This window comes from Thalassophryne amazonica, chromosome 7, assembly GCF_902500255.1.
Source record: "Thalassophryne amazonica chromosome 7, fThaAma1.1, whole genome shotgun sequence".
Classification (NCBI taxonomy): Eukaryota; Metazoa; Chordata; class Actinopteri; order Batrachoidiformes; family Batrachoididae; genus Thalassophryne; species Thalassophryne amazonica.
Window position 1 is genome coordinate 48,882,968 of NC_047109.1, and position 16,448 is coordinate 48,899,415.

The 16,448-nt window shown below is 41.9% G+C and overlaps 1 protein-coding gene across 2 annotated transcripts in view; it reads right to left on the bottom strand.

The window, feature by feature from the left end:
* LOC117513878 (mannosyl-oligosaccharide 1,2-alpha-mannosidase IA) overlaps positions 1-16,448 on the bottom strand; it is an 827,748-nt gene that overhangs the window by 755,683 nt on the left and 55,617 nt on the right. The window lies entirely within an intron of this gene.

The window sequence follows — 16,448 nt, forward strand, 5'->3', positions numbered from 1 at the left end:
TCCATCTCATTTTACTTGGAAAATACAATGGCAACATTACTTCTGTCAGCTTGCTCCCGGCCGAACACAACCCCCGCGCCACCCAACATTGCTTTCTTCTCCGTCTGCTCTGGAGTTATGAAAAGAGTCTGTTTCTCATTTGCTTTCGTAACTTTTTTCTCACAAGCAAAACTCATCATTTGAGAAAGAAGGACGGGTGTTTCAGAAAAGTATCTCCACATGCTCTCTAAACATTTCAGCAAAGCTTTCAGCATTCTCACAAGAGAGAAGCTGATTTATTTTTTCCACAGATCTGAAGTGGCTCAGTGTGACTGAGTACGTTTGAAACGGTACTTAACATCTGCTACACGGAAAAGAGGAGCTCATTGGCGAGACACACAGCACTGACTATGAACCTTTTCTCATTGGAGTTTTCCAGTGCTCCTGACCACAGTCAAACATGATGTCCAGACTAGGGCTGGGCGATATTACCTAAAATTCATATGGCGGTATAAATTGAATCACTTCACGGTGGCAGTATATATAATGATATGAACTTAACTGTAAAATTATAATGTCGGTGTTTCTGAATGGGTCCTGCAGCAAAATGAAAACAGATATAATGTAATTTTGAGAACAGTTATTGTGCAGATCTCAAAACTACAGCTCCAATTTACTAGAAGGTACTTCTAAGATGCAAGTCTAGATTTGAAGTTTTGGTGAAAGAATTCAATTTTTTGTTGGGTCAGTGGCTGAAGTTTCATCTCTTGAACACTAGATGGCACACCTGCTTTGAATACATGAATACAGTCATAGAGCGTTTTTCCTCATTTACAAAACTCAACACGAAACCACCAAGAAAATTAATAAAAATACTTAATTTACTTATATTTGAAGTTAGTCTGGGTAAATCGTCCTTCCATGGCTGATTTTGTATTTCTGCTTCGGTTAAAAAACCTTGCATTATTTAGTGTGGTGCTTTCTCAAATGTTTGATTCAGGTTGTGACGGAGCCTCCTCCTCCACCTGGAGCGTTCACTGAAATGAATAAACAATTGCTTTGTAAATATTGTACGTCACTGTGTTGGTTTTGCGGTGTTCAGCGACAAAACTGCTAAGTGCAGAAGACACACAGGTGTCTCACTCTTCACCTTAGTGAGAGACATGCCTCACCTCAGAACACCTCCCCCTCTGCACCTTGCACCTGTGGTTCACACATGGATTGAAAAATTCTGCAGGCGTTATCGCAAATAGTCGTGGAGTCCAAACCTCTACCATCGGCCAAATTTATATAGTGAACCGGTTAAACTGGATATATCATGCACCCCTAGTCCAGACATACTAAAGACACTCTCAAATAAGCATACGACGATGTAAAATAGCAGGTTGCACCAGAGAAATTCAATTACTGGTCCAACATAAAGATTTTTAAATGTTACTCTACACAGTAAATTTTGCAGAGTAAAATTTACTCTGCTGGGATAACATTTGGCTCAGTCCAAACAGAGTTAAATATACTGTATCACAGTCCTAAATCAACTCTATCACAGTGTAAAATCAACTCTTATTGGAGTAGAAACACTTGATTTGACAAGACGGTGGAGCTGATTTCACTCTATAATATTTATCCCAGCAGAGTAAATTTACTGTGTAAAAGATCTCTTAAAACAGAGATGTCAGGATACAGAATCCGCACCAAGATCTTCAAGTCAAAGAAGCAAGAGGCTTCAGTCTGGCTTTAACGGTTTAGGCCCCATCTTGATCTATTGCATACAGACTAGTGGAAGACCATTTGGGGTGTTCAAGCCCACTTTGATATTTTGAAGGTGTGTAATTTGAGTGCAAAGTAAGGCACAGGGCTCAAAGAGGTTGCTTTTATTAAAGTAATTAGCCACTGGCATGTTTTGAGCATGAAATGTATTAAACCAATCAGATTACCATTTGTCATTGCTTCTAGGAATTGGGGTGCACTGGATTATGGTGTTTGTCTATTTAACAGACGTACAGATTAGAGGATGTGCAATTTATGCAGTATTGGCAATTTGGTGCAATATTGTGTATTCTTTGAAGGGGTTCATGCTACCTTGCCTTGTTTTATAATTAGCAATACTATATTTTCCGGAGTATAAGTCGCACCTGTTAAAAAAACGTCTCTTGAAGTGGAAAAACTCATACTGTATAGCAGGTTGCAACAGAGTATAATGCTATGGTCACATTACCTACAAATGACAGCAACAAGAAGTTAGCTTTGTGGCTTGATCTCCACAAGATGTCTTGTAAATCACTTCAGAGGCATTGTCTGATTCCAAAAACAACATTTTTAGATTTAGAAGTGTTTATTTCTCAGCAACATATACAAAATATATGAGAAACACATCTGATTTGAAAAATACGCTGTTTATGAACATTTCTCGCCATCTTGGAATATTTAGTTCGAGCGACCAGCCAGCTGACATCACACTGCCTATTCACTTGGACTGGCAAGTGTCACACAGTATTTGCAAAAAATAGACTTCAGGTATATTTTGGCCCCGCCAAGCTGGCAGCAGAGCGACCGCTGTCTCTTGCCACTGGAAAACACCCACTCTCATTGAAAATGAATGGCATGTTCTTCTCTGCTGCTTGCTGACACTGGCAGCTAATCTGGCCAGACCTTAAGTTCCACTGGAGTATAAATCACATGTTTTTCTTTCTTATTAGCTCTTTAATTTTGTATTTTTCCGCATTGATAGTGTAATTTTATTATTGTTTATTTTATTACTGTTTATTTTGTTTAGTGCTTTGATTCCTGGGAAACTCATTTGCAAGTCATTATATTAATTGTTATTTTGAATAACAAATGCATGATTTTTCCGTAAATATATACATACACTCAAAAATATAAACGCAACACTTTTGGTTTTGCTCCCATTTTGTATGAGATGAACTCAAAGATCTAAAACTTTTTCCACATACACAATATCACCATTTCCCTCAAATATTGTTCACAAACCAGTCTAAATCTGTGATAGTGAGCACTTCTCCTTTGCTGAGATAATCCATCCCACCTCACAGGTGTGCCATACCAAGATGCTGATTAGACACCATGATTAGTGCACAGGTGTGCCTTAGACTGCACACAATAAAAGGCCACTCTGAAAGGTGCAGTTTTGTTTTATTGGGGGGGGGGGGAGATACCAGTCAGTATCTGGTGTGACCACCATTTGCCTCATGCAGTGCAACACATCTCCTTCGCATAGAGTTGATCAGGTTGTCAATTGTGGCCTGTGGAATGTTGGTCCACTCCTCTTCAATGGCTGTGCGAAGTTGTTGGATATTGGCAGGAACTGGTACACGCTGTCGTATACGCCGGTCCAGAGCATCCCAAACATGCTCAATGGGTGACATGTCCGGTGAGTATGCCGGCCATGCAAGAACTGGGACATTTTCAGCTTCCAAGAATTGTGTACAGATCCTTGCAACATGGGGCCGTGCATTATCCTGCTGCAACATGAGGTGATGTTCTTGGATGGCACAACAATGGGCCTCAGGATCTCGTCACGGTATCTCTGTGCATTCAAAATGCCATCAATAAAATGCACCTGTGTTCTTCATCCATAACAGATGCCTGCCCATACCATAACCCCACCGCCACCATGGGCCACTCGATCCACAACACTGACATCAGAAAACCGCTCACCCACACAACGCCACACACGCTGTCTGCCATCTGCCCTGAACAGTGTGAACCGGGATTCATCCATGAAGAGAACACCTCTCCAACATGCCAAACACCAGCGAATGTGAGCATTTGCCCACTGAAGTCGGTTACGATGATGAACTAGAGTCAGGTCGAGACCCCGATGAGGACGACGAGCATGCAGATGAGCTTCCCTGAGACGGTTTCTGACAGTTTGTGCAGAAATTCTTTGGTTATGCAAACCGATTGTTTCAGCAGCTGTCTGAGTGGCTTGTCTCAGACGATCTTGGAGGTGAACATGCTGGATGTGAAGGTCCTGGGCTGGTGTGGTTACACGTGGTCTGCGGTTGTGAGGCTGGTTGGATGTACTGCCAAATTCTCTGAAACGCCTTTGGAGACGGCTTATGGTAGAGAAATGAACATCCAATACACAAGCAACAGCTCTGGTTGACATTCCTGCTGTCAGCATGCCAATTGCACGCTCCCTCAAATCTTGCGACATCTGTGGCATTGTGCTGTGTGATAAAACTGCACCTTTCAGAGTGACCTTTTATTGTGGGCAGTCTAAGGCACAACTGTGCACTAATCATGGTGTCTAATCAGCATCTTGATATGGCACACCTGTGAGGTGGGATGGATTATCTCAGCAAAGGAGAAGTGCTCACTATCACAGATTTAGACTGGTTTGTGAACAATATTTGAGGGAAATGGTGATATTGTGTATGTGGAAAAAGTTTTAGATCTTTGAGTTCATCTCATACAAAATGGGAGCAAAACCAAAAGTGTTGCGTTTATATTTTTGTTGAGTATATATTAAGGCACCTTCACACATGGTATGAAGTACTATGCCAGCCCCATGCGCATGTCCTGCCTGACATGCATGTCTTATAGACTGTGCGCCGCAGGACAGAAGCCGTGTCATGTGGAACAGAGCTCATGTGGTAGTGTGACATTCAGAATGCCCGCTGCGTGTTATGATCTGACAGTCTGAATCACCTGGCATAGCCTGTCAATGTGCGCTGTGTGCGCGCACTCGCTGCAACCTATTGCAACAGCAATATATGTTTTATGCATGTCCACGTGAGGACAGCAAGCAGACACACGCACGTTACAGTGGACAGTTGTTAGTTCATGTCCGTCCAAACATGGTACGTGTTCCCCAGCCATGACATCGAGAACTACAGAGCTCCACAGCTGCTCCTGTGGGTGGACACACCCCCTATCAGTTCAGCACACACACCGTGTCACTGTCTGTTTGCAAAGCCACACTTAGACAAATGGGGCACTTTGACAAATTTCACATCCAGCTCGACAGTGATCGTCTGATGACTGCTGTCATTTAAACAGTGCGAATGGCCACACATTTTTTAAGTGCCATGCGAGTGGTGTTAGATGTTCGTGTGTGTCACCTGTGAATTTGGCCAGCACCTGCCGCGTGAGGTTTGATGGGCTCTCACAGTGCACACTCTGTCTTTCAGCCGCTGGTATGCGCAAATAGTTGTAGCAATAAGTGTATGAGGCGTTAGAGGCAGCTACGATTTTACACGTATTGCATATGATTCCTGCTTCATGTGCAATTCAAACATATTCGCACTATATGTGAAGGGGCCACTAATGCTGGGTTGAAAAGATAGATTTGCCAATTTTAAAATTGATTTTCATTTTAATTCCCACAGATCTATTCATACATACATCCATATAATAAAAGCACTTCTCACCAGCATTATAATGGCATGCCTGGAAAAAAAAAAAAAAAATAAGGCTGCAGTTGGGCCGTTGCGCTGTTTCCGAGGGTGTGTAACGGGAAAAATTAAATGATCATTTCTCTACATTGTCTGTGACGTGCTGGTTCTGATTTAGAAGCAGAGCATCCACAATTTATTCATCAGCCTCTGTCAAAGCCATTTCAAAATGTCAATCATGACTACCAGGACTGTTGTTGTGGGCAATAAAAGACAATCGCCCGCTGTTTAATTCTCACAGTAGTTTTTTTTTTGTTGTTCGTTTGTTTTTTTGTTCCTCATAAAGTGCCATTTCTGTGGGACAGTGCACAAAGGTTCTGTAGTGTGGACTGTGGGAGCCGCGTTCTCCCGCTGCAGGAGAACTTTTCTAATAGCTGCATTCTCCTGCTGCAGAAAGTGCTGCAGGCATGAAATTTGTAAGGGAGACCAAGACTGTTACCCCCAGAATTTTTTTAAATGTATAATTCTCTGAAACATGTTGCATAACTAGACAATCATGTAACAGCTGAAAAATGGTTTTAATAACACTAACCCAAATCAATATCAGATTGAATCGAATCAAAATAATCAATTCTGAATCTTAACAATCTGAATCACATTGATTCTTGAAATCTGAATCGATAATCAGCTCTAATACATATATGAATCATGTGTATGTTAAGTTACACAGCAAGATCTCCCAAACTAGCAAATAAATAAATAAACAAACAAAACAAATGAAACTACGATTTACATCCTGGAAAATACGGTGCATACAACGATGTCCCATTTCATAAAAATGAGGTTTCTTAAACTTGTTAGCCTTGTTTATGTAATTATGTCCCTTTTGAGCTACTGTCTCAAGATGGTGGTGCAACATGGTGGCATCCATGAGGGAGCCCTTTCCCATGGAGATATGACTGGCTCATCATAGGCTCATTTAAAAAACACATCAGTTCATTGTTGCAGGTAACGAACAGATATGAACAGTATATTCCATTTCTGCTAAAAACACCACGGCATTTTGCACACTATAGCTTTTACTCCATTTCTGGTTGTTTTCTAAACTGTTTGATAGCATGTTTAATAAAGGTAACTTTTGATCCCACCGTTTGTCTCTTGTAATCTCTTTAATGCCTTGTTTATGACACTTTGCAGTTCAAAATAAATGAAACCTTTTTAGTTTTATAGCAACCAAGCAATTAAAGGCAACTGTTACTAAGCCACAAGCTTGTCTTTTGCTTGAGAACATTTGTGATTTTGCCACTGATTCAATCTCACAGCCAACCTGGGAACAAATTCTGTAAAAATATAAATTGGCCCCATCACCTTACTTCAGATAATTTTTTATAAAAACCTACATCTTCAGCATGATGTACATTCTTATATAAGATTCTCATATGGAATCTGTAAATATGACTGAATAACAGATTAAGCTCTTCTGTCACTAACATGTAATCTTTCCATTTGCATTATGAATTGCGTGAATTCAAAGTGAATTAATGGCACGCCTGACACATTAATTCTGCTCTTGCACATTCAATCCATAGTGTTAGACCTCGGTCGTCCAGAAATGCAATTAAAACGTGCACATCATTCTCCTTTTGTCTCAGTGTGTCCACAACGGCACATTATGAGTGAGCCGATGTCCAGAATCACGTCTTCTCTGGGAGTTTCAGTTAGCAGCGGGTTTCCACTCTAATGGTGAGCCAAATTAACTCCAAGATGGATCATGATTTCAACACTGGTCGCACCAGAAGAAAGTCTAACAGTGTCATCTGCATTACTCAAAGGTACACTGTGTCAGAAGGCGGAAGAGTCGAAAGGAGAAAGTTTCAAATACTATAACTTGAAATGCTCTCTGTTTGCTGATTGGTTGAATGGCTGGTTTATTTCCAGACTGATTACCATATTTTCTGGAATACAAGTCTAACATGTCAAGAAAATGACTAAGAGTAAAAATAACTGGATTATACATCACATATACTTTTTCTGTATTCTCATCTCTTTAATTTGGGAGTTTTGTTTATTATTGGCATTTATACTTTAATTACTGGAGTTCCTTTTGTTTCATGGTTTGATTCCTGGGAAAGCCAGACATAAATAGTTGTTATTATTAAGAATAATAAATATGTGATTTTGCAGTAAATGCATTGCACCGGAGTTTAAGTCACAGGACCTCCCAAAGTACAAAACATACCTGTGACTTATACTCAATGGTGGGCACAGTTCCGCTAATCTGCTAACCATCGAAGCTAAACTTTTCATTATCTGATTAGCTTTTCAGATAACTCTGAAAACCATCATCAGACCAATTACCTTACGATAAGTTTTGGTCAGATAATTTTTAGACCGCTAACATATTTTTAGAGGCATGGTGAACAAAGCTTTGTAGTTACAAACATTTATTAAGTTTAAAATCAGTTGAGTACCTACTTGTTAAATGTTTTGTAGCAGATGTGCAGTTCTATCCTCTGCAAACAGAGAAGAGCTGAAACCACTCTATCGTCTGCAGGCAAAGGAGAACTGGTCACAGAAAAGAATTAAAAAAAAAAAAAAAAGCTCAGCTCATTTCTTTTGACCCCATACTGACATGCTGGCAATATCACCCAAGTTATTTAAATTAACGTCACATCTGAAGTTTTATAAAGTGAAAATATCAGATATATGTTTTAGTTTTAAAGTATTGCACTAATTTTGAAGGTTTTAGTGTGGACATGCTTTCTCCAGGTGCATTATGGGTACTGTCAGTACATTCACGACAGAAGAAATACATTTGAGATATTCTAATCAGACTCAACACGGACAACCAACCAATCAATCAATTTTATTTATATAGCGCCAAATCACAACAAACAGTTTCCCCAAGGCGCTTTATATGGTAAGGCAAAGCCATACAATAATTACGTAAAAACCCCAACGGTCAAAACGACCTCCTGTGAGCAAGCACTTGGCGACAGTGGGAAGGAAAAACTCCCTTTTAACAGGAAGAAACCTCCAGCAGAACCAGGCTCAGGGAGGGGCAGTCTTCTGCTGGGACTGGTTGGGGCTGAGGGAGCAGCATAACTAAGGGATGGTTCAGGGTCACCTGATCCAGCCCTAACTATAAGCTTTAGCAAAAAGGAAAGTTATAAGCCTAATCTTAAAAGTAGAGAGGGTGTCTGTCTCCCTGATCTGAATTGGGAGCTGGTTCCACAGGAGAGGAGCCTGAAAGCTGAAGGCTCTGCCTCCCATTCTACTCTTACAAACCCTAGGAACTACAAGTAAGCCTGCAGTCTGAGAGCGAAGCGCTCTATTGGGGTGATATGGTACTATGAGGTCCCTAAGATAAGATGGGACCTGATTATTCAAAACCTTATAAGTAAGAAGAAGAATTTTAAATTCTATTCTAGAATTAACAGGAAGCCAATGAAGAGAGGCCAATATGGGTGAGATATACTCTCTCCTTCTAGTCCCCGTTAGTACTCTAGCTGCAGCATTTTGAATTAACTGAAGGCTTTTCAGGGAACTTTTAGACAACCTGATAATAATGAATTACAATAGTCCAGCCTAGAGGAAATAAATGCATGAATTAGTTTTTCAGCATCACTCTGAGACAAGACCTTTCTAATTTTAGAGATATTGCGTAAATGCAAAAAAGCAGTCCTACATATTTGTTTAATATGAGCATTGAATGACATATCCTGATCAAAAATGACTCCAAGATTTCTCACAGTATTACTAGAGGTCAGGGTAATGCCACCCAGAGTAAGGATCTGGTTAGACACCATGTTTCTAAGATTTGTGGGGCCAAGTACAATAACTTCAGTTTTATCTGAGTTTAAAAGCAGGAAATTAGAGGTCATCCATGTCTTTATGTCTGTAAGACAATCCTGCAATTTAGCTAATTGGTGTGTGTCCTCTGGCTTCATGGATAGATAAAGCTGGGTATCATCTGCGTAACAATGAAAATTTAAGCAATGCCGTCTAATAATACTGCCTAAGGGAAGAATGTATAAAGTGAATAAAATTGGTCCTAGCACAGAACCTTGTGGAACTCCATAATTAACCTTAGTCTGTGAAGAAGATTCCCCATTTACATGAACAAATTGTAATCTATTAGATAAATATGATTCAAACCACCGCAGCGCAGTGCCTTTAATACCTATGGCATGCTCTAATCTCTGTAATAAAATTTTATGGTCAACAGTGTCAAAAGCAGCACTGAGGTCTAACAGAACAAGCACAGAGATGAGTCCACTGTCTGAGGCCATAAGAAGATCATTTGTAACCTTCACTAATGCTGTTTCTGTACTATGATGAATTCTAAAACCTGACTGAAACTCTTCAAATAGACCATTCCTCTGCAGATGATCAGTTAGCTGTTTTACAACTACCCTTTCAAGAATTTTTGAGAGAAAAGGAAGGTTGGAGATTGGCCTATAATTAGCTAAGATAGCTGGGTCAAGTGATGGCTTTTTAACATCAGCAACAGCAACAACAGCATCAAACCCTTTGTATATTGTGCCTAAAACTCTTGTGAATATATTCTCTGGGTTTATAGTTGTTATTGTGTTTGTTTTATGTAAAAATTCCAGAATAAGCCCAGGTTGCTTCTCCATTATTTTCAAATGGAATCATTGCAATCGATTCCTGTTTGCTATTTAGAGTCATGTTTATGTCAAACACTGTCTGTCGTCTTTGTTCTAGAGTAATATATATATATATATATATATATATATATATATATATATATATATATAAGTAAGATGTCTGAAATTCAGTTTGCCTTTTTGAAATTCCACGCATCTTAAAGGAGACCTGCATTGAAAAAATGCAGTCAGATTTTTTGAACAAAAAATGACTTACATTTACACATGAGATCCTTCTGAATGTAGTAAAGTAAATCTGCAAGCCCAGATCTGTCATTCAACGGAGAAATCTTCATTTGAAAATGACAAATTTACAGCTAACATTTAGCCCTCCACAAATTGTCCCTCTCATCATGGACGCTGCCGAGACGTCACGGACAAGACCCTCTCCCAGCATGCATTGCGCCAATTGTAATTTGTGGATTTACGTCAGTTTGCATCTGCACCTTTTTCTTGTCTTATACAGAAGGATCTAATTTTTTTAAAACTTCATATTGTCTTGCAGCACATTTGGTGAGTACACATTTCTTTTATTTGTGCTTGAAAATTATTTTGGGGGACTTTTTCATACACCCGTTTGATTGAGTGGTGTCGCAATGAAAATCTACTGTCTTTCGCCTCCGGTACCATCGCGGGATATGGAGGCGAGACCCGCAAAGAATCCCAGTCATTAAAAATATATAAACCTCTCTCAGGTCCATGGAGCTCTGGGGCTCCGATTGCCGAAACGTGCGGTGCTGTGGATTTTGCCGCAAGAAGTCTGTCCTTGCAGCAACAAGTGTACCGGCCGCTTCGCATTAAAACAGCGAGTGTAATCTCAGGACTTGTGCCAAGTGTGCTGCAGCTCCATTCAGTAGACAGAGGTGATACCGGTGTTGTGCGCTGAATCTGGCACAACACCGGCTGCAAAGCAGACACGGGCGGTGTGAGTTGCTCGTGTCAGCGGTTAACAAGCTCGTTAACGAGCCCGCAGACTTAATAAGCGCAGCGGAGGCAGAGAGCGGGAGAGGAAGAACGGCGCCCGCTGTTGATGTCGTTGCTGATCTGAGCACACAGATCTGTATCTCACATTCATTGCAGCTTACTTTTGGATGTTGAAACCAGGACATGTATAAGTAACATTACTAACAGATAAAATCAATTTCAATGCGGGATCGGACTGAAGGCGGGAGCGCGTCGTCTTGTCCCTGACGTCATGATACGGCTGTACAAACTGTTTTCATAGAGGGCTAAATTTTAGCTGCAAATTTGTAATTTTTAAACGAAGATTTCTCTGCTGAATTACAAATTTGGGCTTACAGATTTACTTTACTGCATTCACAACAGTCTTATAAATACATATCAGCTATTTCTTTCTGAAATCTGACCACATTTATTTCAATGCAGGTCTACTTTAAACGGAGCAGAGACAGATTATCTGGAATTTTGTTTTGGCAAGTTTTCAGTCTCTACTGCCATGTACTGGCCAGTAGTGTTCAGTGTTCATGGCAGTATGAGCATCTGGACACCAGTAGATGGCAGTGTTCTATTTATTTTGACTCCAGTTGGGCAATTCTATGGTAACGGAATTACAACAGCAGCAAAATCTGGACATATGGCAGCTAACCATGACAGATTAGCTCAGATTCCATTACCATATAATTGCCCAGTTATATCAGACGGTTGTCAAAATAACAACTTGACTTTGATTTTACTTTTTTTACAAATAAAGGCATATTTTACAAAAACACATTTATATGTAAACACCAACACACACATAACATTAACGTGTTGGTTTTTCCATAGAATGAATGAGTCAACCAATCGGTGTTAGCGGAGCCATATTTTACCCATAATCCCTTTGGCAACTCTCTGTGTTTGTTACAAAACTTCAGAATTAGTGCATTATTTACAATAAAAAATGTTATATTTTAACTTTGTAAAATGACAGAATTTACGTTAATGGAGTTATTCTATCTATATTAATTTTATTTATAAATCAAATCCATAAGTCAACACTGCTTTATTTTCCAAGACCTCCGCCTCACGGCGGCACTGCTATTGAGTAAAGAGTCAGCTGCTTCACTGCTGGAAACTATGTAGTAAACAGGAGCTTCCAGCAGTGGGCAGGGCGCACAATGACAGAAGTGCTGACTCATTGCTTGGGTCTGGTTACCTTTGACGCTACCAGAAGCGATTGTGGTATTAAAACTCAAAATTAGCTTGTTGTAGTTGTAAGTGTACTGGAGACAATACTGGAAGTTATCGGTTAGCTGGAGCTTCCGATAAATTTTTGGGTGGTTCATCTGTTTAGATTTATAAAAGATAACTTTTTAGTTAGCTGATTATCGGTTATCAAAGCTAACTTTTTGGTTAGCTGTGCCCACCACTGCTTATACTCTAGAAAACAGTATATGACATGATAATCCACGTGTTGTTGTTTAACTAAAGCAATGAATGACTTCTCTATTACCATAGACTATATATATATATATATATATATTATACAAATAATGAATGTTTATGAGTTCAGTGGTACGAATATGTCATGAGGTGAAAGCTGGAACATACCATTCAACGAGGCTTCGGCTCAATGAAGGGTATGTTCCAGCTTTTCACAGTTAGCTCAATCAAATCGTGGTCTCGCTTGTGTCGCTGTCTCACACATGCGCGCTCACACAACCGGGTCGGTGCTTGTGTGCGCATGTACTGCAAAAACAAAAGACTGTGTACATCCTCAGTGCAGGGGAAAAAAAATAGTCCAGCTTTCATTCTTACTTCCTGCTAACAGCCTCTAAAAAGCACAGTGGATTTGTTTTGTGTGTGTGTGCACGAGCACAGTGTGTGTGTTTGCACATGTGTGGGCACGTGTATGTGTGCACGTGCACATGTCTGCGCGTGTGTGTGTACAGTGCAATGGTACCAAATGTATGGAACCAAATTTGCACTCGAAATGCAATGCAGCACAAATAGGAAAAATAATCCATGCCATGTGACATGCAAAGCACAAATCAAATGACAAGGATCCACTCAGCCATTATATAATATACAAATAATGAATGTTTATGAGTGCAAAGGCAAGAATATTTCATGAGGTGAAAGATGGAATGTTCCATTCAACGAGGCTGGAGCTCTGACAGAGTGACCATTGGGTTCTTGGTCACCTCCCTGACTAAGGCCCTTCTCTCTGATTGCTCAATTTAGAAGGGCGGGCAGCTCTTGGAAGAGTCCTGGTGGATCCGAACGTCTTCTATTTATGGATGATTGGAGGCCACTGTGCTCAATGGAACCTTCAAAGCAGCAGAAATGTTTCTGTACCCTTCCCCAGATTTGTGCTTCGTGACAATCCTGTCTTGGAGGTCTACAGGCAATTCCTTTGCCTTCATGCATGGTTTGTGCTCTGACATGCACTGTCAGCTGTGGGACCTTACATGTAGACAGGTGTGTGCCTTTGCAAATCATGTCCAATCAACTGAATAAAATAAGCTGTAGAAACAGCTCCAGGATAAACAGTGAAAACAAGATACACCTCAGCTGATTTATGAGCTTCATGGCAAAGGCTGCAAATACTTATGTGCATATGATTTAAGGTTTATGTTATAGCTTTTATGGAAGGCTATAACATAACAAAAAAAAGTGAAGTGTTGTGAATACTTTCCAGATGCACTGTATGTGTGTGTGTCCATCCATCCATCCATTTTCTTCCGCTTCAACCGAGGTCAGGTCGCGGGGGCAGCAGCTCATGCAAAGCCGCCCAGACCTCCCAATTCACACACACCTCCCCCAGCTCCTCTGGGGGAACCCCGAGGCGTTCCCAAGCCAGCTGCAAGACGTAGTTCCTCCAGCGTGTCCTGGGACTTCCCCAGGGCCTCCTCCCAATGGGACGTGCCCGGAACACCTCTCCAGTGAGGCGTCCAGGGGGCATCGCAGAAAGATGCCAAAGCCACCTCAGCTGGCTCCTTTCGACGTGGAGGAGCAGCAGCTCGACTCAGAGCTCCTCCCGAGTGACCTAGCTCCTCACCCTATCTGTAAGCCACCCTGCGGAGGAAACTCATCTCGGCCGCTTGAACTCGCGAGCTTCTTCTTTCGGTCATGAGCCAAATCTCATGCCCATAGGTGAGGGTCGAAACATAGATTGATCCGTAAATCGAGAGCTTTGCCTCCCTGCTCAGCTCTCTCTTCACCACGACAGTGCGATACGGCGACCGCATCGCTGCAGATGCTGCACCAATCCGTCTGTCGATCTCATGCTCCATCGGTCTCTCTCTCTTGAGCAAGATCCCGAGATACTTAAACTCCTCCACTTGAGGCAAGGACACTCACCGACCTAAGAGGGCAAAGCACCTTTTTCCAGTCGAGAACCATGGCCTTGGATTTGGAGGTGCTGATTTTCATCCCAAACCCTTCACACTTGGCTGCAAACTGCTCCAGTGCACGCTGAAGGTCCTGACCCGGACTGGGGATGTTGTCGGATGGTGGAAGGAATACTTCAAGGATCTCCTCATTCCCATCGTCATGTCTTCTGAAGAGGAAGCAGAGACTGGGGACTCAGAAGCGGACTTGTCTATCACCCAGACCGAAGTCACCGAGGTGGTCAGAAAGCTCCTCAGTGGCAAGGCTCCTAGGGTGGATGAAATCCATCCAGAGTACCTTAAGTCTTTGGATGTTGTGGGACTGTCTTGGTTGACGCGTCTCTGCAACATCGCGTGGCGGTCGGGGACAGTGCCTCTGAATTGGCAGACCGGGGTGGTGGTCCCTCTGTTTAAGAAGGGGGACCGGAGGGTATGTTCCAACTACAGAGGGATCACACTCCTCAGCCTCCCCGGTAAGGTCTATTCCAGAGTACTGGAGAGGAGAATTCGACCAATATTCGAACCTCGGATTCAGGAGGAGCAGTGTGGTTTTCATCCTGGTCACAGCACACTGGACAAGCTCTACACCCTCCATCAGGTGCTCGAGGGTTCATGGGAGTTCGCCCAACCAGTCCACATGTGTTTAATGGATCTGGAGAAGGCATTCGACTGTGTCCCTCGAGGTGCCCTGTGGGGGTTCTCCAGGAGTACGGGGTCTGGGATCCTTTGTTAAGGGCTATCCGGTCCCTGTACAACCGCAGCAGGAGTTTGATTTGCCACATTGGTGGTAGTAAGTCAAGCCTGTGTACACACACACACACACACACACACGAGGTCTGTCCATAAAGTATCGTACCTTTTTATTTTTTTTTAAACTATATGGATTTGATTCATATGTTTTCACGTCAGACAAGCTTGAACCCTCGTGCGCATGCATGAGTTTTTCCACGCCTGTCAGTGACGTCATTCGCCTGTGAGCACACCTTGTGGAAGGAGTGGTCCCACCCCGTCGTCGGATTTTCATCGTCTGGAAATGGCGGAATGATTTGGGGGTTTTTTCCATCAGAATTTTTTCTGAAGCTGTTAGAGACTGGCACCTGGAAACCATTCAAAAAATGTATCTGGCTTTCGGTGAAAATTTTACGGGCTTTACAAGAATAAGGTCTGTTAGTACAGCTTTAAGGACAAGCCACACGGAGGCTTCGCGCATCACGACCGATTCGTCCAAACTTGTCCTCTGACACGCCGAAACGGAGGTGTTCCTTTGTCTCGCTTCCAAAGCGAATCGGTCATGGCGCGAAGCCTCCGCGCGGCTTTCCATGACAAAATCTCTTGTTAAAAGTGAAATCTGCCGGAAAATGGCTGATGTCCAGCTCTTGAGATAACCAGAGAAAGAGCACACGACGGTCTCGTATCCACAGAGCCATCCGTTCAGAAATGGTCCGGCGGCTTGTGCCGCGTCATCGCAGTTCGGAGTGCGGCGAGCTGAGCGTCCTTAAAGCCGTCCTTAAAGCTGTACTAACTGACCTTATTCTCTGTGAAGCCCGTAAAATTTTCACCGAAAGCCAGATAAATTTTTCGAATAGTTTCCAGGTGCCAGTCTAACAGCTTCTGAAAAAATTCTGATGGAAAAAAACCCCAAATCATTCCGCCATTTTCAGACAATGAAAATCCGACGACGGGGCGGGACCACTCCTTCCACAAGGTGTGCTCACAGGCGAATGACGTCACCGACAGGCGTGGAAAAGCTCACGCATGCGCACAAGGGTTCAAGCTTGTCTGACATGAAAACATATGAATCAAATCCATATAGTTTAAAAAAATAAAATAAAAAGGTACGATACTTTATGGACATATATACTCAACAAAAATATAAACGCAACACTTTTGGTTTTGCTCCCATTTTGTATGAGATGAACTCAAAGATCTAAAACTTTTTCCACATACACAATATCACCATTTCCGTCAAATATTGTTCACAAACCAGTCTAAATCTGTGATAGTGAGCACTTCTCCTTTGCTGAGATAATCCATCCCACCTCACAGGTGTGCCATACCAAGATGCTGATTAGACACCATGATTAGTGCACAGGTGTGCCTTGGACTGC